We start from the raw sequence: 23,642 nt of genomic DNA, 5'->3' as shown, positions 1-23,642 counted from the left end.
CAGCAAATGATTGCCAGAGAATTTTCACAGTGGCTAATGTTGGTTGATGCTGATATTTTATTTATTTATATTTCATGTAATCCCCTTTCCTGGTTTTCCCTTCTGGAAGCCCCCATCCCATCCTCCCTCCCTGTGCTTCTGTACAGGTGCTCCCACACACACCGACTCCTGCCTCCCCACCTTGACATTCCCCTACACTGGGGTATGGAGCCTTCACAGGACCAAGGGCCTCTCCTCTCATTGATGCCTGATAAGGCCATCCTCTGCTACGTAGGCAGATGGAGCCTTGGATCCTTCCATGTGTACTCTTTGGATGGTGGTTTAGTCCTGGTAAGCTCTGGAGGGTCTGGTTGGTTGATATTGTTGTTCTTCCTATGGGTTGTAAACCCCTTCAGCTCCTTGAGTCTTGTCTCTAGCTTCTCCATCAGGAACCCAAGCTCAGTCCAATGGGTGGCTTCAAGCATCCACCTCTGTATTTGTCAGGCTTTGGCAGAGCCTCTCAGGAGAGAGATATATCAGGCTCCTCTCAGCAAGCACTTCTTGGCATCCACATTAGTATCTGGGTTTGATGTCTGTATATGGGATGGATTCCCAGGTGGGTCAGTGTCTGGATGGCTTTTCTGTCATTCTCTGCTCCACAGCTCAGAGTAACTAAGATATAATTTACAGTACACATGAAGCTCAAGAGTAAGGAAGATCAAAGTGTGGATGCTTTAGTTCTACCTAGATTGGGGAACAAAATATTCAAGGGAGGAAATATGGACATTTTTTTATATAGTGATCAAGGACAGGTTGTTCGATTTGCACCCTATAGACATTTCACTCTGAGTCTTCTAACAGATGTTCAAAAATGGTTAGGAATTACATCAAAATATAGTCTTTTTTTTACAAACATATGGTCATCCCAACATGGAGGAAAACAAAACAATTTGAATAATAAATCTTAGGTACAAATGAAAATTATATACTGCTATCTTTGTGGGTTTTTTTTTTTTTAGGAAAATGGCTATGTAAGAAATGAGTCTTACAATATCTGTACTATGTAAACCTTCCATCTACCTAAGAGCCTAGATATGCAGTATCCAGTCCATATTTAACTGGTTCAAAGCATATTCTGGGAACTCAACCTAAAAGAAACTTAAGACTGACAGCATATGTTGAATTCAGATTTATGCTAGGCTGATTAGTCTGATAATTAGCCTGTCATGAATGCACACAGTCACTAAAGCAACTTTTCTTAATTCATCTTCTGCTTGTGTATGGAGTGATTTCACTCTAACAATGTATATTATTTCCATCAGCTTTATCTGCAGTCTTTTTACAAAAAGAAATATTTACAATAATGTTTCTGAAATAAGCTGTGGTGGCTCAGGTCACCTTGATCCCAGTCTGTGCCCCCTGTTACAATGACATTGCTTTTTCTCATGATTAAACTTCTCAAATTCTTTTCTTTTTAATAAATGAAGCCTGTTTTATTACTTCAATTGTTAATGATAAAAAAATTTCAGCACAGCGGTTGCATTTAAAAAAAAGTGAAACTACATACTATGTTTCTATCTCAGTAAGCAGATGGACCTGATGTCTGAATGACATAACAGTTGAGCACTGTCCAGCACATCTTATGAAGACCTGTAAATTAAAGAACTACTAGTTAGTGATTATAAGACAAAAATGCATTCATAGTTTCAGCTTCTTTTTTCTTCCACGGCCATCAAGGGCACCGTCCATCTTACGTTTCTGTGTGGAAGGTTTTGGTCCTCTTTTCTTTTTCTCTGCCTTCTCCTTTTCTTCTAGTTCCATATTTTTTCTTTCAATCAAAGTAATTAAGGTATTACACCTCCTCTGGAGCTCCATCGCAGTTCTGGACTTGAGAAACCAATCAAATCTAAACTGAGGGGAGTTTCGGATGCATTGTCGTAATTCATCATACACATTTTCCTTGTCGAAGCCAAGCTTGGGCAGCATACAAATGAGAAAATGATCCTCTTCTTCAGTATAGTTTTTTCCTTTGTTAGTACCATATGATATTCTTAGCTGATGAAAGGGTGCTTTGTACCGTCCAATCTTTGTATCTAGTGCTTTCTTGATACTTATTCTTCTTTGAATTCTTGCCTCTCCCCTTTCAATCTGAGCCATAATCTTCTCTATGTCCTGAAGCTCATTGCATCTTTCCCAGAACACAGCTGAGTATTCAATGACTTCTTCTGGAGTTTTTCCTTCTACTTCTCTGGCTATATTTTCAATATCATCACGACCCCACTTCTCATTAGCCTTGATAAACTGGTTAAAATCTCTCTTATTCCAATTTGTAAACCCCTGTGTCAGAAGCTTCTCTTTTTCCTCTAACTCCTCGTCATTGAGGGTCTCTGCTTCATCAATTTTTAGCTGTTCTTTCTATGCCTGTGCTGCATTAGGTAGATCAGGACTCCAAGGTACCTTATACCCAATAGTTTTCCTGTAATACAGAATTTCTTTTTCCAGTAATTCACATAAACCTGGAGGAAAGAACTGGAAATCCTGAACATTTAGTTGTTTTGGAGGTCGAGGTGCCTTGGGTGCTTTAGGCTCACTAACACGGAGAGCTTCCCTGAAATATGCATCAACAGCATAGTTGGCTTTTCTTTCTCTTTTTGGTGGTTCAATCCACTCTGTGAATGCACTCTTTTGTTTTTCTCTATAGTCTTCTCCTTCAAAGTTATAAACACTGGACTCTGTATCCATCGTAAAGTTTCTAAGTGAACTTTCACCCATCTTGGACAGCTTTTCATTCATTTCTGCAGTCTTCTTTGCACCTCTTTCTAAAATACCATCAATATCCTCATCAGTGATTTCACTTTCTTTTGAAGCAAACACATGTGTGGCACCACGTCGAATCATTTGAAGCATTTCATCTTTCCCAATTTTGTTCAGGTTCTGATCTACAAGCCTCCCTTGTTGAATTACTATCGAATCCAGTCTAAGTTTCATCTCAGCACGTTCCACTATTCTTTCTTCCACAGTGTTATCGGTTATAAAGCGAAACACTCGGACAGTCTTCCTTTGTCCAATTCTATGGGCATAGTCCATAGCCTGAAGATCAACTTGAGGATTCCAATCTGAATCATATAAAATTACTACATCAGCAGTTGCAAGATTGATGCCCAGACCACCAGCACGTGTGCTTAGCATAAATACAAACTTTGTGCTATTTGGTTCATTGTATGCATTGATGGAGTCTTGTCTCTCATGGGGTGTCTGTTCATCCAACCTGCAGTACTCATAATTTCTCCACATGCAATAATCTTCCAAAATGTCTAATACTCTTGTCATCTGACTAAAGATTAGTACTCTTGAACCTTGTTCTTTCAGTTTAGGGAGTAGCTTGTCTAACACCACCATCTTGCCACTGTTGGTAACTAGATGCGTATCTGTTGTGTACAGTGGACCAGGTTCAGCTCCATCGAAGAGTTACGGATGATTGCAGCATTTCCTCAACTGCATCAAAATGTTCAATAGCCTCATTTTGTCCATCTTTCCTGCTGAGTTTAACATGTCTATATCTTTATTAATATCCGAGTATACCATTGTCTTTGCATTTTGCTAAGACTCACATAGATTTTTACTTCTTTTTTTGGAGGCAAACTCTTTTCAACATCAGCTTTAATTCGACGAAGGAGGAATGGACACAAAACCATATGAAGCCTCTCAACTAGCTTTTGATCCCCAAGGCAATTATTTGTATCAAACCAGGAATCAAAGTCATCAGCTGAATTAAACACATCTGGTAACAAAAAGTTTAGAAGTGACCAGAGCTCATGCAGGTTGTTCTGAAGAGGCGTCCCTGTTAGCAACAGCCGATTTGTAGTCTTGAATTCTCTCACTATTTCTGACAACTTAGATTTTTTCATTTTTTATCCTGTGAGCTTCATCTATAACTAAGTATCTCCAGCTGAATTTTTTTGAACACAGACTTTCTCTTTAATAAGCATTTCATAAGATGTGACACATACATCCTACTCTCCTGGTAATAAAACATCCCTGACAAATACAGCTCTTTGCTCTTCATCTCCTATCAAGCAAACAGACCTAAGTGTTGGTATCCATCTCTTGAATTCACTCATCCAGTTGTGCAATGTAGACTTGGGAACCAAAACCATATGAGGACCAGGAATATTTCTATAGTGTTTCCTGTATCCAAGAAGAGAAATTGTTTGAAGTGTCTTTCCCAAACCCATTTCATCTGCAAGGATCCCATTGATGCCATTCTCATACAGAGAGATGAGCCAATTCAATCCTCGCACCTGATAATCTCTCAGTTTACCCCATTTTACATATGATGAAGAATCTTCAAATCGAGTACAAACATTAGTTGCTTTGGAACTTTCTGTTTATAGCTCTTTATCCTCCTCTTGCTCTGTTCTACAGTGTTGGTAATCTCCAACTGAAAGCAAATTCTGTTTTTCATCCTTTTTTACCCGTGGGCGCCCTGGTTTCATCTTCAAGGGTGAGGTTGGAGTCTTCTGAGCAGCAGGCTGAATGAAATGAGCGAACAGCTCTGTCTGCTTTAATAAATACTCAAATCTATTTGCTCGGTCAGTTTGCATTTTTTCTTCATATGTAGGATCTGGTTCTTGGATTTCTTTTTGCTTTCCAGGTGATCCATTATCAAATACTTCCTCCATCTCGGTGTCCGCGGGGCCGGGGCACGAGCCCGCAGCCCTCGGGGCCGCCTTTGTTGCCGTTGCTGCTCCCGCCGGGCGCCGAGGGCTTGGAAGGCGCGCTCTCGGGAGGCGGGAGCGGCGGAGGCTCCACAGCGGACAACATGTTCCGGCTGCGTCACCCGCCGCGGCCACGGGCAGGCGCGGCGCCGAGGGAAGCAGCTTGGGCCTCCGCGACACTGGCGTCCGGGCCGCCGGAGGAGCGAGACGTGCCCGGAAGCTCTCACGCGCGAGGGCTCCGCCACCGACCCGAGCCGGCCCAGCCGCGCCGCTCGCCTCGCCGTCCTCTTCCGCGGGACTCTGCCTCACTGGCGTTTACCTCACGGCGGGAATCACGTCGACGGGAGTGGGCGGGGCCAGTGGGGTCACGGAGGTCAGGGAAGGCGGGCTGACTCTGAGGAGGCGGAGGGCCGAGGGAAAGGGAAAGGAAAAGGGAAGGTTCTCAGAGGCCACCCGGCGCCTTCTCTCCGAGAGTTGATTCTCTTCTCCAGCCAACCAGGACAGATACCTACGCTACCCGCTCTCAACCCTCGCGAGATCGCTCGTTCCCCCTTAGAAGGCCGGCTTGCGAGGGCGCGTGCGCATGCTCCTCCTTGGCTCCGCCTCCTCCAGGCCTCTAGCGGGCTGTGGAGCCGAGTGGGCGGGGCCTCGAGGAAGCGCGTCAGCGGTGCTTTGCGCCTCCACTCCTCCGAGTAAAGCGAGCTGGGTCTTCAGCGCTCCCTTAAAGGCTGAGCTCGCTGGCTCCCACCGCGCTAGGGGTCCCTCTTGGGAACGGCGCGACTGTTAGGCAAGGAGCAAAGGCCTGGACTGGCCTTCGTCGTCCTGCCGCCTTCGCTCACGGGCGTGACATTAAGTGACGTTGGACTTCTGAGAGGAAAAATCACCTCAGAATTAAAAAGTCTGCGTGTTCGCTCCTTCAGTCGGCTTCGTTTAGAGAGTTCAGCGTTTGTCAAGTTCAAGTTAAGGCAGAAGACGTGCTGCCCTGTTCGAATGGCAGCATATGAAGGCAGATAAATGATGGCAAGTTTTCGCATGAAACAGCAACTTCTCAAATTCTTGAGGGAAAAGGTCCTACCAAAACAAAGTTGTACCTTGGGGATTTTTCAATTATATTGTCTTGGTATTGATCTTTCAATTTTGTTTCCTTTATGCATCTCTGATCTGACCTCTTAATTGTTTCTATCCCTAATGTTTCCCAGTCATGAGAAATTTCATTCCTTTGATCAGCTACTTTCATACATGTGTCTGTTTAGAGCAACATCTCCTGTAGCTCAGCCTTTCATCAAGCTTTATAATTAAGAATTGCTGTCATAGATTTTACTGTTGTGAACAGAAAGGTGACCAAGGCAAAATAAGGACAAAAGAACATTTCAATGGGGATGGCTAACAGGTTCAGAGGTTCAGTCCATTATCATCAATATGGGGACATGGCAGGATCTAGGAAGCCTCTCACACCCCAGGTCTATAAGACTTTCTAGAGGTTTCTCTCCAATCTCCAAATTCTACTGCTCCATATTTCCATTCATTCTTCTAGCCCTCTGGGCTCTCTCTTGTCTCCCACCCATAACTCATTCTGCTCCCCTTTTTCCCTCCCTCTCACTTTTCCCACCTAAGTCCCTCCCTCCCTCTACCTCCATTGATAACTTAGGCAGAGAAGACATAAAAGAACTAGTTCATTTTTTAAAATAACTTTTGAGATTAAAATTAAATCATTTCCATCTCTTCAGTCATCCCTAATGTTGAATATTAAACCCTGGAACAAAAGGCCAACGTGCCTATTTAACAAATCAAATCAGTCCTTGGTTCCAGGTTCTCCAAACAGTCCTCTATCCCTACCTGCTACAGTGCAATGCTGTCCTTTCCAGACCCCTAGCACAGAGGTTGGGCAAATGTCCTCCCAGCTGCTTTTCTTCATGTAATGCATCCATTTGGCTACCTGGTCTTTTTTACTGATCATTTACCCTCCTGGCCTCTGGGTCTGGCTTTCCTGCTCCCTCTCCTCATGAGGCTCATGGTTCTGTCCATTGTAGACTGTTCCTGTGTCCGGCTATTCTCTTTCTTTTGATGATAAGACACATTCTACTTCACCATATTTAGGAGAAGCCATATCCTTTCCTTTTTATGTCATTTCTTTTTTTCATAGGTTTACTGTTTATTTAATGTTAAATGTTACAGAGTTCTTACACTGTCGGAACCATGCCTGAGAACCCAAAGATAGAAATTGTGCAATGGCAGCCTCATCCACCCAGTGTATTAAAACTTGATTCATATGCATTTTTATGATTTCACAATCTTAAAAAATAACAAAAGCTGGGTGTTGTGGTGCACGCCTTTAATCCTAGCACTCGGGAGGCAGAGGCAAGGGGATTTCTGAGTTCGAGGCCAGCCTGGTCTACAAAGTGAGTTCCAGGACAGCCAGGGCTAAACAGAGAAACCCTGTCTCGAAAAACCGAAAAAAAAAAAACAAAAGAAAACAAAACAAAAAAACAAGACTTGGAATTTACATCTGCAGCAGGTCTTCAGCGTTCCAGTACAGTATGCCATTAAACAAACCTCATCATGTTTCTGTTCACATCTTAAACCATACCCCAAACAGAATGTGTGTTTGTGTGTCATGCTTGGGTAAAGCATACTTTAAGGGACGTTTGTGGCTCAAGGTGTGAGATTATTTGTTAAGGTTTCTGGTGCCCAAATGAAGTCTTCAGTTTAACTAAGAATCTCAAGTCTCTAGTCACCCCACCTCCTCCTGGCTAGTTCAGATCATACCAACATTATTGCCTAGAAGTGGCATACAGTCTGATAGGAGATACTGGCCTCCACCTCCTGCTTCCCACACTGCTGCCCTAAATCCAATAAACAGGCTCCCAAGCTGGGAAAACATTCATTTCCTGTTCCACTCCTGTCAGTAGTGAGCAAGTCTGAACTGTGTTTGGCAAGGGATTCATTTACATAGAGAAACCCAGGCACTACTATCGTATTACATAGTCATATGCCAACATAGGGTATGTGAACTGAACTATATGTAGTGACAGAGTAGGTAACCGACAGGCTAGTTCATTAGGTAGAAAGAAATTTAGCAGTAACATCTTCTAAGAGCCAAGTACTACTAGATAGTTACATTGAAATTACAAACAACAGAAATGCTACACTACTGGCTATTCCCCTGCATCTCCAAGTTATTACCAAAAATATTCCAAAGGTGAATGTCAAGAGCTGGCTAAACAATGAATGAACCTACAGAATACCCCATAACCTTCACATTTGGGGCACACACAAGGATTTATCAGACACCATGCCAGATTCATGTGCAACTTGGATGTTTTGCTCCTGTTGCTTTGAACTGTTAAAAGCCAGGTCAGTGAAACCCTCTCCTCCTGAGCAGACGCAACACTCTGTCCACAGCAGTGAGCAGACACCATACTCTGTCCACAGCAGTTCAATTAGACCTGATTAGGAGGCTTGAGCAGCACCTGGAGTGCAGCGGATCCGCTGTCCTTTATATGCATCAAAGGCTATCTGGTTCCACCAAGGATTGGCAAATTCATAGGGCATTTCACAATTCCAATGCTTCTTTCAGACTATTTCTCCACACAATATGCCCTTAAAGAACTTACTCCAAGTCAAAGCAAGGCCTTAATGTGGAATCGAACAAGCACTATCTGAATGAAAAATTATTCAAAGAAACAAGACTATCCCCCATTTGGTGGAACCGAGTTTGGTTGAATTAAATCCACAGTTAACTCATACAACTAAAAACTTAAATTATAAATCATAAGCCCCACACAGATGATCCAAACATATTGTCCCCGCCGGCAAGAACACACTCAGGACAACCGGAATCTTCTGCGGCAAAGCTTTTATTGCTTACTTATCAGGAGGGAAGATCCCGAACCGGGAAAATGGCGTTGCTTATATAGCCCGCAGCGTGACATTTCAGCACCTGATGTGGCATGACAGCTCCTGATTCGTTGCTTGCCCATCATCCCATTACTACGCCGCGAGATGGGCATTGACTAGGCGTGAGTTCACTCTTGCACTTGCGCATAAGGCTTATTTACTAGTTAGGCGCAGTGGAAGCCAGCGCCATCTTATAATGGCGATTGCTCACGGCACGCACGCATTTGCTCGCAGCACGGCTCTCCACATCTCCCCCTTTTTATTTTATTAAAATTTGAGGCTGGTCTAGGCCTCTGCAGTCATGTCCATCTGCTGTGGCTCCTGTCTTAGGTCATTCCTCCAATGTCACAGCCTTTCCTGTCATAGGGTAACCCTATCGCCACCGGGTCCCGTGTCTTAGGTTGGTCTGTGCATGAGGAAAGTTGCCCGTCTCTGGATACCGCAGTACTGTGTGACAGTAACTGCTAAATGACCTAGGGAACTCTATAAAAGAGGCCAGCCAAAAAACTAATTAGTAAACCTCAGCGAGGTGTAAGTGCTGATCAATGAGCGTTGAGTCTCTTATATCCCAGTGCAATGTATCCACAAATCCGTGGGACACAATAGCAGAGAACTCAGATGCCATTTAGGTCTTAAGCATGGACAGGCAAATTTCAGGGGAGGCCCCTTGTTCAATGGCTGCAAGTGCTTGAGCGATAACGACCTTGTCACGGTTTTGTTGGGTTCTGAGCTTACAAACCAACCAGAGCATAAACACAAGTCCACAGCAGATGGCAGCAGCAAATAAAACCACCCCCACCCATTCCTTAAAATAAGAAAAAGCAGATGAAATCCAGGAGGAGAGACCCTATGTCAATGACAGGTCGACTCGTGTCGAGTTGATCCTGAGAACAGCCGCTCTCAGGGCCTCAAGGGTCTCATCGAATCTTTCAGACCAATTTCCTGCAAGATACAAAGAAATCTGCCTAGACAGATTAGCAAACATGTAAATATTGATTTTTCCCAAAGGAGGAAATATGTGTGACATCCATTTGCCAGCTCAAAGAACGGGAGCCAATAGTGGAGCAGGACTGATAGCCTAGCCCTTGTAAAGAGTGTGATGACTGAGTTACGGGCCAGGTTTTGGGCCACCAGTGAGAAGAAATAATACTTTTGTCTGCTCCTGTATCTAAAATTCCCTTAAATTGTTTCCCTTCTATAACTAACTCCAAGGATGGCCTGGAATCTAAAGGCATTATTAAGTAAGCAGAATCATTTCCAGTAGAACCAATCCCTCTGGCAGCTCGAGGAATACCAGAGGAAGGAAAACAGCCAAGTAGGCTTGGCAAAATTATTAGTTGAGCTATTCTGTCCCCTTGTGATATAGAAAAGACACCTTGAGGACAAGAACAGAGAACCTGAAGTTCCCCTTTATAATCCTGATCTACAACTCCAGGGTGAACAATAAGACCTTGTAGGCTGCAAGAGCCTGCCTCGTATATCTTAACTGAACGACAGTCCTAAGCCCAATGATATCCTTTTCCACATTTAGTACACAATCCTGGTGCTGACCTTTTTATAGGGGCTCTGCAGTCCTTTTTTAAATGTCCTGGTTTGCCACAATTAAAGCAAAGTTTGAGCTCAGTTGAATCTGAGCGCCTCCTCCCCTGCAGAATGGCTGCTGCCAATCCAGCATTAGTAAGCGGCCATCCAAGCTCATGGCAAACCTTTAACCAGTCCTGTAACCACTTGCTCTTTCTAGGTGTAATTGCTGATCTGCATTCCTGTGTAGCTTGTTCATAAACCAATTGTTCAATTAAAGGCATAGCTGCTTCTGGATCACCAAATATCCTCCCTGCTGCCTCCTTCATTCTGGGCACAAAATCTGAGAATGACTTCTGTGCACCCTGGGTAATCTTGGTCAAATGCCGACTTGCCTCTCCCTTCTTAGTGCCTTCCATGCCTTAACAGCAGCAGCTGAGACTTGGGCGTACGCTCCCCAATGATAATCTGTTTGGTTAGCAGCATGCTGTCCCTGACCTAAAGCAATTCAAACATCCACGTTCTTTGGTCCCCTTCCTGGTGGCATTGGCCCTTGCCTGCATCTGGCAGGAGTCCTGCCACAAGGCTTTCCACTCAAGATACATTTCCATACTGGGGGCTGCAGCTTTTACTACAGTCTGCCAATCACCAGGAGGGAGTCATAGCGTGATTCACAAGCCTTTCGACTTGTGCTATAGTGAAATTAGCGCTGACTCCATAATTGCGAACTGCTTCTGCGAGCTCCTTAATCTGTATATACTCTACTGGAGCGTGAACACACCCTCCCTCAGCTCCTTCAAAAACTGGGAATGCTTGCTGCACTTTTCTCTGTTCCTCTTTTGGAATGAATGAATCTGAATGATACCTCTGCACATAAGGCTCTGAATGGTACCTCTGCACATAAGGTTCTGAATGGTGCCTCTGCACATAGGACTGAGGTGCACTAGGACCCTGAAGCCGACTGTCTGAAGGCTGAGCAGCAAGCTGGCTTTCACCAGCCACTTTTTGCCTTTTTCTGGACTGAGTAGCTCGCTTTTTATCTTGCTGGTACCTTTCTCCCTTATAACGAACTGCTTCCTCCTCCAAGTCCGTTTCTTCAGAGGAGCTAAGTCCTTCATCTGATTCTGAGCTACTAAGAGCTAGCTGCTTAAACTCATCTAGTGGCGGGTATAAGTTCCTTCTCCTAGAAACCTCTGCTGATTGATCTTTTTTTCTTTTCTTTTTTCCTTCTCCTTCCTTCCAATCTCTCCCCAGGTATTCTTCCCTGACATTAACTTTTCATCAGGTTCAAGACCCGTGGAAAGGCCTGTATGCTTAATTGGTGCACCATGTTTCCTCTTTGCTCCTACTCTCTCTCCCCGCTTTACCTCTGGTAGACTGTCTTGAATTTCATCCAGAATTCTCTGCCCTGCCTTAACCACTTTTTGACATGTGAAAAGGAACAAAAAGGCTTCTAACACTGGAGAAAGTTCAAGGCTAGACATACCTCATAAAGCTGTAATTTGTCCCGCAGTTCTGGTTCCGCCTCACGAACGAGGGATCTCCCTTGCACCGGTGTGATGGTAGTTCCTGGGCTTCTCAGCGCCACTTATCCCGAGCTTTTGTCCCCGCCGGCAAGAACACACTCAGGACAACTGGAATCTTCTGCGGCAAAGCTTTTATTGCTTACTTATCAGGAGGGAAGACCCCGAACCGGGAAAATGGCGCTGCTTCTATAGCCTGCAGTGTGACGTTTCAGCACCTGATGTGGCGTGACAGCTCCTGATTCGTTGTTCGCCCATCACCCCATTACTACGCAGCGAGATGGACAGTGACTAGGCGTGAGTTCACTCTTGCACTTGCGCATAAGGCTTATTTACTAGTTAGGCGCAGTGGAAGCCAGCGACATCTTATAATGGCGATTGCTCACGGCAGGCACGCGATTGCTCGCGGCACGGCTCTCCACACAAACACATCATTTCAGACAGCAGCTTGATCCAGGGAGTCTAACATAGCCACAGCCTACAGAGTATGCCTTAGGATGGGGCACAGAACAGGTTAATTAAGGTCACTTACCTCTTCATCTTTTACAGCAGATCAGGACACAGATGGCTGACTTCTGAAGGCTTTCTGACAGGAATCCTGTAGAGTTGGTTTCAAGGTTCACACAGACACTAGTAGCTGTAACCTTATATAGAAGATGTGATCCACATGAAATTCACAACTAAGGACAGCAAGTCTGAGGTAGTCAACCTTGTGAAGGCTCAGTATCTGAACATAAAGATGTTTGAATGACCACTGGCTGCAGGTTTGGCTTTATACGCAGAGCAACTATGGAAACACTGTTGAATCTAATTCACAAATACTTAAGACAATGAAACACCCCTAAATCCAACACACATCAAGATCAGTCGTGACTCTTGAACTTCCATAGTGCAACAGGGACAGTCACTGGACTTGAGGTCTTCAGTCAGTCACTGTAGATCCAGAAATCAAAACGATGACTGGCTGTTCTTGGTGGTTAGCTGTGGTCTAATTACCTTGGTAGGCTTAGCAAAGACCATTCCTTACCTATACTGTGTGTGGCTGTACTTCTGATTCTCAAGCACAGCATACTGGTGGTCTAGCTGAAGTTTAAGGGCCTGGTTTTTTGAAACATCCTCCCTGTCTCTATTTTTGTGTCTTATTACTTCAAAGCTCTTCTCCATTTCTTTATCCTTCCGGCTCTCTACATGCTTGGCAGTGGAGTGCAGGGATGGGAACTGTGTGTCACTGTTTATTTCTGGTGGTCCTTGTGGTGTTTTCCTTGTTGTGGTTAGCCTTGCCCCAGGAGGCCTAAATACACCACTGGGCATTGCTGGCTCCGGGGTTTCTGTAACTGTTACTGGAGCCAGGAAGCGCCTGTACCGGAATGGTTTTATTCCAGGGACCTGAAGATTTTTCTGCTCCATTGCCACCTCCACCTTCTTCCAAAGAGAGATGGATCTTCTCTCTTCTCATTATCATCTTCTTCCTTTTCACTTATTTGCATTGCCTGAACTCTTAATCCGCTGTAATCAACCTCTCTTTGCTCAAATTCTTTCCACTCATTTTCATCCTTCATTATATCCTTGCCAGCAGGGCCCGCGCTCCTGCTGTCTCCTGACCTAGCACCAGAGCCCGAGCTCTCGCCATCACCCGGCTTGGAGACCGCTGACGCGCTGCTCCCGTCCGTGCTGCTCGCCGCATTGGCAGCCCGACTGCTCCATTCCTTCTTCTTCTTGTCCCTCTTGGTGAAGAAGTTGTCCAGGCTCCGCTCCTCGGTCTCGGCCATGGTCAATATTTAGTACAACAACCATTAGAGATGATTCACAATTTCCCCCAATCCATTATCTGTCATTATATAGATGACATTCTATTTGCTAATTCAGATTTAAATATCATGGAAAGAATGTTTGATGAAAAAAAAACCAAAAAACAACAACAACAACAACAAAACAACTTGCCTTGCTGAAGATTGCAAATCACCCCTGAAAAAAATATAACGAGTGGCTTCTATTAATTGTTTATTACCTAAAATAAGTCTGCAAAAGGATAGGTCACAAAAGGTGCAAATCAGGAAAGACCATTTGAGGACTCTCAATGATTTTCAGAAATTATTGGGAGATACTAACTGGCTGTGGCCTACAATTGGCTTGGCCAATCAAGTGCTAAGCAATTTATTTCAAACCTTACAAGGTGATAAAGATATAAATAGCCCAAGGAAATTACCAGCCAAGACTGAGAAGGACTTAGCTCTGGAAGAAAGGTAAATGCAGGATACACAACTAGTTCATATTGTTCCAAAATGCCCTGCATCTTAGTTATCTTACCTTGTACTCATTCCCATACAGGAATGCTCATGCAGATGGAAGATTATATATTAGAATGGATATTTTTAAGCACATAAACAGGGTAAGAAATTAAAAGCCTACATAGAGATGGTCTCTGAATTGTTATTAAAAAAAAGAGAGAGACTTCAAAAATTAGTTGGAATGGATCCAGCTGAAATCGTGGTACCATTTATTAATGCAGAGATTGACTCACTATGGACACAACATGAACTTTGGTAAAAAGCATGCAGTAATTTCTTGGAGTTATTAACAACAGATACCCTAAAAACAAGTGGCTTCAGTTCATAAAATGGACTACTTGGATTTTCCCTCATACACTAAAGGGAATTCCAATATCTGGAGCCGCTCCATTTTACACTGAGGCTAAAAAATCAGGAAAGGCAGAAGATTTAAGTAAGGTGGCTGGCAGTCCCTAGAAATCAGTTCAAAAATCTTAATTACGTGCAATACTCATGGTGTTCTCAGATTTTCAAGTGTCTTAACATAGTAACTAACTGTCAGTATACAGAAACGTTTGTTTTACACATAGAGACTGTTGATCTTACTTAGGATGATTCTGAATTGACTTCACTATTTATTCAACTACAATAAATAATCAGAAATAAGAGTAATTGACTATATATAAGACATATAAGAACACATACAGGTTTGCCAGGCTCTCTGGCACAGGGTAATAATGAAATTGACCAGTTATTGATAGGAAGTGTACTATGGGCTTGGGAATTTCATTTTAAAAAACCACCATTTTAACAGCAAAGTTTTCAAGAAAGAATTCTCTATCACAAGAAAAGGCTGTCGACTGTCCTCAAGTCTCTTTCGTACAGTATCAGACGTTCTAGCTCAAGCAATAAGGCAACTAAAAGAGATCAAGGGGATATTTATATTTATATCAGACAGTTCATACATTTCAGGTACAAACTTAATACAGAGTGTTTCACTGCTTAATAAATGTTTATATCTTCGAGGCTTTTCCCCACTTTCTCCTCTATAAGTTTCAGTGTCTCCTGTTTTATGTGGAGTTCCTTGATCCACATACACTTGACCTTAGTACAAGGAGATAAGAATGGATTAATTCACATTCTTCTACATGTTAATGGCCAGTTGTGCCAGCACCATTTGTTGAAAATGCTGTCTTTTTTTCCTTTTGTCAATTCTCGAACTTACAGCACAAGCCATTGCTGTTCTATTCAGGAATTTTTCTCCTGTGCCCATATCTTCGAGGCTTTTCCCCACTTTCTCCTCTATAAGTTTCACTGTCTATGGTTTTATGTGGAGTTCCTTGATCCACTTAGATTTGACCTTAGTACAAGGAGATAGGAATGGATCAATTCGCATTCTTCTACATGTTAACCGCCAGTTGTGCCAGCACCATTTGTTGAAAATGCCGTCTTTTTTTCCACTGGATGGTTTTAGCTCCCTTGTCAAAGGTCAAGTGACCATTGGTGTGTGGGTTCATTTCTGGGTCTTCAATTCTATTCCATTGGTCTACCTGTCAGTCGCTATACCAGTACCTTGCAGTTTTTATCACAATTGCTCTGTACTACATCTTTAGGTCAGGCATGGTGATTCCATCAGAGATTCTTTTATCATTTAGAAGAGTTTTTGCTATGCTAGGTTTTTTGTTATTCCAGATGAATTTGCAGAATGTCTTTCCTAATTCGTTGAAGTTGATATTTTGAGTAGTTGAGTTGGAATTTTGCTGGGGATTGCATTGACTCTGATTGCTTTCAGCATGACAGCCATTTTTACTATATTGATCCTGCCAATCCATAAGCATGGGAGATCTTTCCATCTTCTGAGATCTTCTTTGGTTTCTTTCTTAATAAACTTGAAGTTCTGATCATACAGATCTTTCACTTCCTTAGTTAAGAGTCACACCAAGGTATTTTATATTATTTGTGACTATTGAGAAGGGTGTTTTTTCCCTAATTTCCATCTCAGCCTGTTTATCCTTTGTGTAGAGAAAGGCCATTGATTTGTTTGAGTTAATTTTATATCCAGCTACTTCACTGAAGCGGTTTATAAGGTCTGGAATTCTCTGGTGGAATTTTTAGGGTCACTTATATATACTATCATATCATCTGTAAATAGTGATACTTTGACATCTTCCTTCCCAATTTGTATCCCCTTGACCTCCTTTTGTTGTCTAACTGCTCTGAATGGGACATCAAGTACTATATTGAATAGATAGGGAGAAGTGGGCAGCCTTGTCTAGTCCCTGATTTTAGTGGGATTGCTTCCAGCTTCTCTCCATTTACTTTGATGTTGGTTACTGGTTTGCTGTAGATTGCTTTTATTATGTTTAGAAAAAGCCTCAAAAATATGAGCACAGGGGAAAAATTCCTGAATTGAACAGCAATGGCTTGTGCTGTAAGATCAAGAATTGACAAACGGGACCTCGTAAAATTGCAAAGCTTCTGTAAGACAAAAGACACTGTCAATAAGACAAAAAGGCCACCAACAGACTGGGAAAGGATCTTTACCAACCATAATTCAGATAGGGGACTAATATCCAATATATATAAAGAACTCAGGAAGGTGGACTACAGAAAATCAAATAACCTCATTAAAATATGCGGCACAGAGCTAAACAAAAAATTCTCAACTGAGGAATATCAAATGGCTGAGAATCACCTAAAACAATGCTCACCTTTCTTAATCATCAGCGGAATGCAAATCAAATGACCCTGAGCATCCCTGAGTGGTGGCACACGCCTTTAATCCCAGCACTTGGGAGGCAGAGGCAGGCAGATTTCTGAGTTCAAGGCCAGCCTGGTCTACAGAGTGAGTTCCAGGAGAGCCAGGGCTACAGAGAAAGCCTGTCTCGAAAAACAAAACAAAAACAAAAAAACAAAACAACCCTGAGATTCTACCTCACACCAGTCAGAATGGGTAGGATCAAAAATTCAGGTGACAGCAGATGCTGATGAGGATGTGGAGAAAGAGGACACTCCTCCATTGTTGGTGGGATTGCAAGCTTGTACAACCATTCTGGAAATCAGTCTAGAGGTTCCCCAGAAAAGTGGACATGGTACTACCGGAGGATCCAGCAATACCACTCCTGGGCATATATAAATCCAGAAGATGTTCTAACTGGTAATAAGGACACATGCTCCACTATGTTCATAGCAGCCTTACTTATAATAGTCAGAAGCTGGAAAGAGCCCAGATGTCCCTCAACAGAGGAATGGATACAGAAAATGTGGTACTTTTACACAATGGAGTACTACTCAGCTATCAAAAACAATGAATTTATGAAATTCCTAGGCTAATGGATGTATCTGGAGGGTATCATCTTTAGTGAGGTAACCCAATCACAAAAGAACTAACATGATATGTACTCACTGATAAGTGGATATTAGCCCAGAAACTTAGAATATCCAAGATACAATTTGCAAAACACATGAACCTCAAGAACGAAGACCAAAGTGTAGACACTTCTTCCCTTCTTGGAATTGGGAACAAAACACCCATGGAAGGAGATACAGAGACAAAGTTTGGAGCTGAGATGAAAGAATGGACCATCAAGAGACTGCCGCACCTGGGGATCCATCCCATAATCAGCCACCAAACACAGAAACTATTCTATACACCAGCAAGATTTTGCTGAAAGGAACCTGATATAGCTCTCTCCTGTGAGGCTATGCCGGTGCCTGGCAAACACAGAAGTGGATGCTCACAGTCAGCTACTGGATGGCACACAGGGCTCCCAACGTAGGAGCTAGAGAAAGTACCCAAGGAGCTGAAGGGGTCTGCAACCCTATAGGTGGAACAACAACATGAACTAAGCACTATCCCCAGAACTCCTGTCTCTAGCTGCATATGTATCAGAAGATGGCCTAGTTGGCCACCATTGAGAAGAGAGGCCCCTTGGTCTTGCAAACTTTATATACCCCAGTACAGCGTAACACCAGGATCAAGAAGTGGGAGTGTGTAGATAGGGGAGCGGGGGGGGGAAGGGGGGACTACCTAATAAAAATTGGAAAAAAATAAAATAAAATAAATAATTATTTATATAATGATAAATCTAAAGACAGCTAACTTAAAAATTGCTAAAATATGCTTAAGATTCAATGAAAACTCCAGGGATCCTTATGGGACTAATATTTAAACCTTCCAGTGGATGTATAATCTCCAATGGCAAAGATCTTGACTAGCACAGTGATTAAATAGCAGCGTTAAAAACCATGGATGGATGTGAATTGTACCAGCTTTACCTGCCACCAGAAAAATATAACCATGTTTGGAACCGACAAGACCATCCTATCAGAAATTATTATGTAATTATGTAAGTATCAAGCAACAATAAGATGAATAAAAAAAATCAGGATTAGTCACATTTACATAGTCAGCAATTTAAAAACACAGTTACAAAATGCACAATAGAATTTGAGGATCAGTGTTATTATGAGCAGCAGAGTAAGGGATTTCAATCTTGGTCCAGTGCCTGTCTGTCCACTAGCCTAATAGCTTCTGTGACCTTGGAGTTTCCAAGTCTTCTTGTTTGCATTTCCTGCCACTGCTCTGGTGACTGAAAATTGGGGACAACTGCAGAGGAAGGGAATTTTTACATGGTTGTAAGACCCAAGGCAGTGTTCTCTACTCCTAGTTCCACACCATGCAGCTCCAGACTCCTACTGACAAGGATGGGCTGCTGATCCCACTCTCTTCCTTCAGGCCCTCAGTCCCTCTTCTGAGTTCTCCTGTAACAAAATCAATTTCAACCAAGGAATAACTTTCCACCTGCTCCATATGTTTCCCATCCCCAGGCTGTCCCATCAGTTGTCCTGCAGCTGAAGAGAAGTTTCCTTTCCCTGCAAGGTATTGATATAGACCTAGTGGGTTCCTTAAAATCTAGCCACTGGAAGTTCTTCCAGAAATGCCCATCAGGCTCCTATAGTGTGGCTCTTACTTTGTATCTTAAAATGCTATTCCACAAATAGTTAATGTTCCAAATCCACTGATCTTCAGTCTCCATGTTTTTCAAACATGATATGGTAATTTTCCTGAGCCAATGACTTGCATCTTTCTCAATCTACACATGTTGCCTTCCACAAAACTCAGTCAGTCTACCTGGACCTATTTTGTCAACCATCACCATATGCTTGCTGTACCACAGACAAGGAATGTGTGCAAAAATGTTTTTTGCACTTCTAGAAATTTTTACATGAACCTGGAAGTCACTTCAGATTTGGTTAATGATCTCTAAGTCATTAAGAAGTGAGGCATAAATCCACTGATCATGTGCAATGAGAATCAAGAGAGACTGTCTAACTGGTTGCAATTTCCAGACTGATAAGAGCTACTCAAGCCCCCTAATTTTCATTTGCCTGGTGTGTGAGTTTCAACATCCCTGATGAAGCAATTGGCAGAAACTACCTAGGATTATTTGAAATCAAGGGCCACTACTGCTTCTACTCATACTTAGATTCTACTAATGAGGAAGTCCTGTTTCATCAAATTCCAGTATTGAGACCAATGAATTGTTATCATTCAGTACTTCTACTCAAGTTGAACAATTTCCGTGGTTTTTTTTTTTTAATCAAGGAAAATACATGGAGTGATATGGATTTGTTCATTGTAGCATTTAATGTTTTTTCTTAGATCCTAATTTTCTGAGACTTCCTGAATTTAGGATAAATATTCTAATATACTTGAACTTGGAGTAAAAGTAATTTTCTCAGTACTTACAAATGTATTTCCAGGATGGTTGGATTTCTAAACTGTGCATGAGTATGCACCTCATCTACTCTAAAAAGGATTTTTCTCTAAGATTTACAGATTCATGATATTTATATGAATGAACTCATACATGAAATTAAGATGAAGATAATACCCTAATAGTGAGTTGTTGAGGTTTTGTTCAGAATGTATATTCTGAGATGTGCAAAATATTAACATTCTGTAGATGATTTAAAAAAGAATGGAAATCTATTTCATTACTTATGGTAGAGTGGAGTATTAAGTAACAACAGGACAAGACACCAAAATGCTTTGTAATATGTGTCAATGGGCAGCATTTTTCTGAGAGTTTAAGACTTTTGTTCAATAAATGGGTATTAATGACTTCAGAACCATGCAGAGACGCAGCAAAGTCTGGCTAGCTATCCTTGAAATCTATGAAACCATGTTTTCATTTATTTTTCTAAATTTTTCTCTCATGTTTCCTTGAATTCAAGAGAGAGCTGACTTACTGCTGAGGCTCTGAAAGCTTCTACATATTTGCTTTCTTGAGCCTTTTTATCTTAACCTAGTAATACTAGCCTGGAACACTGAGCTGAATCTTCCCTATTTTAATTAACACAAATCACCATATCTAATACAGTGTTTCTAACTTTTGTAATGCTAAACACTGATATAGAATTCAAATTATTCTTAGGTGAGCAGACTACCCTGCAGCTCAATGAATGATTTCTCAGTTTTAAGACAATTGGAAATATGTGTTTTCCTATGCTTTTAAGCAACCACTGTGAAAGGGTCTTTACACCCCAAAGGGATTGTTATCTATCACTTGAAAATAACTATTAACTTTATGATACAGCCTTGCAAAAATATTTATGACTTCCGCGTATTTTTTTATGTGAGGCATTTCCTGGGAAGATGCAACATATATTCATCTCAGTATCCCAAGTGCAAATTGAAAACAACCAAAGCAAACTTGTTGAAACTTTCAGCTTTATTGGAGTTAGTTACAGGACAATAGGAAAGGAGTGGTTGACCAGATCACAAGAGACTCATACTCAGTTGTTATCCTATAATGTGAAACAAGCAATTGAGAAGAATTATGATTTCTGGATACTCGAAGCACACTTAACATCTGTAAGCATACTTATAGGATAAAGAATATGCTGTCTGGGTGGCTCAGTTTGCCAGATACTCTTTTAAGTATCATTTTTCTGAATTAGTTCATGTGAATTAAATATACAGAATGTTACCAGTTTTATTAGATATTGTGAGGATTGTATTAAAGACCTTAATAAATTTTCTTTGAAATGGATTATTTCTTTCTCAGTGTGTTATGCAATACTATCTTCTGACTTCCCCACTTTTCTTCATGTTGTAACATTTGAGGGTGAACAAGTAAAAGTTGTCATGAAAGGCTTTCTACATTTTCACATGTACAGAGTTCATCCAGCATAAATAGTTGACATTACCCAAGATTTGAACATTGCATGAAAATTTTCACAAGATTTTCATAATCATACTAATTCTCTAGAGTGGAGCCTCAAGTGTTGTCAAGAATACACCTTGAATAAAACATATGCCACATTTTTCCCAACAGAAATACTATCCCTTAAAAAGTTCTTAGATGTTTTCTCTGACCTGAAATGAAGTCAAAGATATTTCTTCATACAATGCATGAGTTAAGTTTCTAGCCTGTAAGTATATTCACTGTTATATTCTAGGAAATAGGCCAAAAGTAAAGGATTCATACCTACAATATATTTGAAGTTTGTCTTCTCTAAGTATTCTCTAATGAATTATAAGATGATATATTTTGGTAAAGGATTGTCTCGTTCATTCATTTATAAAGATTCTCTACTATATGAAGTAACTGATGATTTCTCAGACTGACATGGTGAGTATTGTATTTGTCACATGTAAACTATTTGTAAGGTTTCTCTCCTGTATGGATTTTCTGATGAATACTAAGATGGAATTTTCGGGTAAAGCATTTGTCACATTCACTGCATTTGTAAGGATTCTCTCCTGTATGAATTCTCTGATGAATTCTCAGACTGCTTTTTTCAGTAAAGCATTTGTCACATTCACTGCATTTATAAGGTTTCTCTCCTGTATGAATTCTCTGATGAATATTAAGATTGGATTTTTGGGTAAAGCATTTGTCACATTCACTACATTTGTAAATTTTCTCTTCTGCATGAATTCCCTGATGGATACTAAGATGGATCTGATGGGTAAAGCATTTGTCACTTTTACTACTTCTGTAAGATTTCTTTCCATGATAAATTCTCTGCTGACTTTGAAGTTTTTCTCTCTGGGTAAGATATTTGTGAAATTCACTACATTTGTAAGGGTTCACTCCAGTATTGTTCCGTTTCACCATGACTTTATGTTTAGAAACAAAAACATTCGCAAATTCTGCATTTCAGTTGTGTTTTTTCTTCTGCATGTGGATTCCTTGATTGAGACTAATGGTAGAAAACAAACTTACACTGTTTACAGAGTCATTGTATTTGCAAACTTCTTTGTGTTCCTGGGCTTAAGTCTTTTTTTGTTCGAGTATTGAAGAGAGCCGTGATAAGTTTTGTAAGGTGTACATTGGGGGGATTCAAGAATCACCTTGCTAAGCTTGTCCCATTTAGAAGACTTCTCTTGAATATTCATGTGTTCATGGACAATGTACTGGCTGTCTTGATCCAAGACCTTCCTATACTTTCCACGTATGCAATGATTTTCTGAAAAAAACAAAAACAAAAACAAAATGGGGCAATTAGAGGTGACATGAATTACTTATAAAACGAATAAGGGACTCAATAACCAGTGAGCTTATGGATTCATACTCTCAAGAGAGGTTTCTCTCTCTCTCTCCTTTTTTTTTGGAATTATTACATGTATCCTCAAAGAACCTCAAATATGATCTATATCTATATCAAGTGATTGAAAATGATAATAGCCTGCTAAATTTTATTTTCAAATTAGACATCATACCCACCTCAAATATATTAACCCAGAATTGCTCCTGTCTTAAGAAAAAGAGGGACAAAGAATGGAAAAGAGGCTGAAGGGAAGGCCATCCAGAGACTGGACCAAAGAGATCCAGATCCTTGCAGCCAACCATTGGACTGAGCAAGGGGACCACAATGAAGGAGTTAAGGGAAGGCCTGAAGAAGCTGAAGGGCTTTGCAACTGTGTAGGAGGAAAAACAATATCAAGACCCACAAAGTTCTCAAGGATCAAATCACCAAACAAAGAGTATACATGGAAGTACAAATGGCTCCAGCTTTATATATAGCAGAGGATTGCCTTATGTGGCATCAACAGGAGGGGAGTCCCTTGGTACTGTGAAGGTTCAGTATCCCAGCATAGGAGAATCCTAGGGGCATGAGGTGGGAGTAGGTGGATCTGTGGTGGGAGCATCATCATAAAAGCCAGGGGGAGGGGTGGGATATAGAGTTTCCAGACAGGAAACAGAAGGGGCATAACATTTGACATGTAGATAAATAAAAGACCAATAAATAAAAAACAAAATTGTACTTTGCATAAGCTGGGACAAATAAAGGACCCATCTGTAGTGAATTTCCCGAAAGTAGAACTCTAAACAATAGATCTCTAATTCTATGGTTACAGTTCGATTCAGAGTGACACTGAATCAGGTATAAATTTGGTCAGGTATAAATTTATGATATAGCCGATAGTGTCAGGGAAATCACTAAATAGATTTGTTTCAACATCTAAAATGCTAGGATAATGATTATGTTGTCCCAGATCTAAACACAGAGATCAAATGTCAAAAAGTTAAATAAAAAAAATTGCCCAAACCAACAGCTCTATATCCACTTGAAACCTTGTATATTTTTAGATTCATAAATAAGGGAACATTTTAAAGCAATAGTAAGATTTTTACAATTCCAACTATTATATGTATAGAAATGTAATTTCTTGTTCTGGATATTTAAATTTTTACTTGAACTTTTTTTAACTTCACTGAAGC

General features: G+C 41.3%; 1 protein-coding gene and 2 pseudogenes across 1 annotated transcript in view; all 3 read right to left on the bottom strand.

Annotated features, from left to right (window-relative positions):
* The window catches only part of Zfp978 (zinc finger protein 978), a 267,146-nt gene that overhangs the window by 111,248 nt on the left and 132,256 nt on the right, over positions 1–23,642 (bottom strand). The window lies entirely within an intron of this gene.
* Gm13135 (predicted gene 13135) lies at positions 1,451–5,163 on the bottom strand (annotated as a pseudogene).
* Positions 12,358–13,407, bottom strand: Gm13158 (annotated as a pseudogene).

The sequence above is a fragment of the Mus musculus genome, chromosome 4 (assembly GCF_000001635.26).
Source record: "Mus musculus strain C57BL/6J chromosome 4, GRCm38.p6 C57BL/6J".
NCBI lineage: Eukaryota > Metazoa > Chordata > Mammalia > Rodentia > Muridae > Mus > Mus musculus.
Note: the sequence above shows the minus strand (reverse complement) of the source record. Positions and strands in the feature narration are given on the sequence as shown.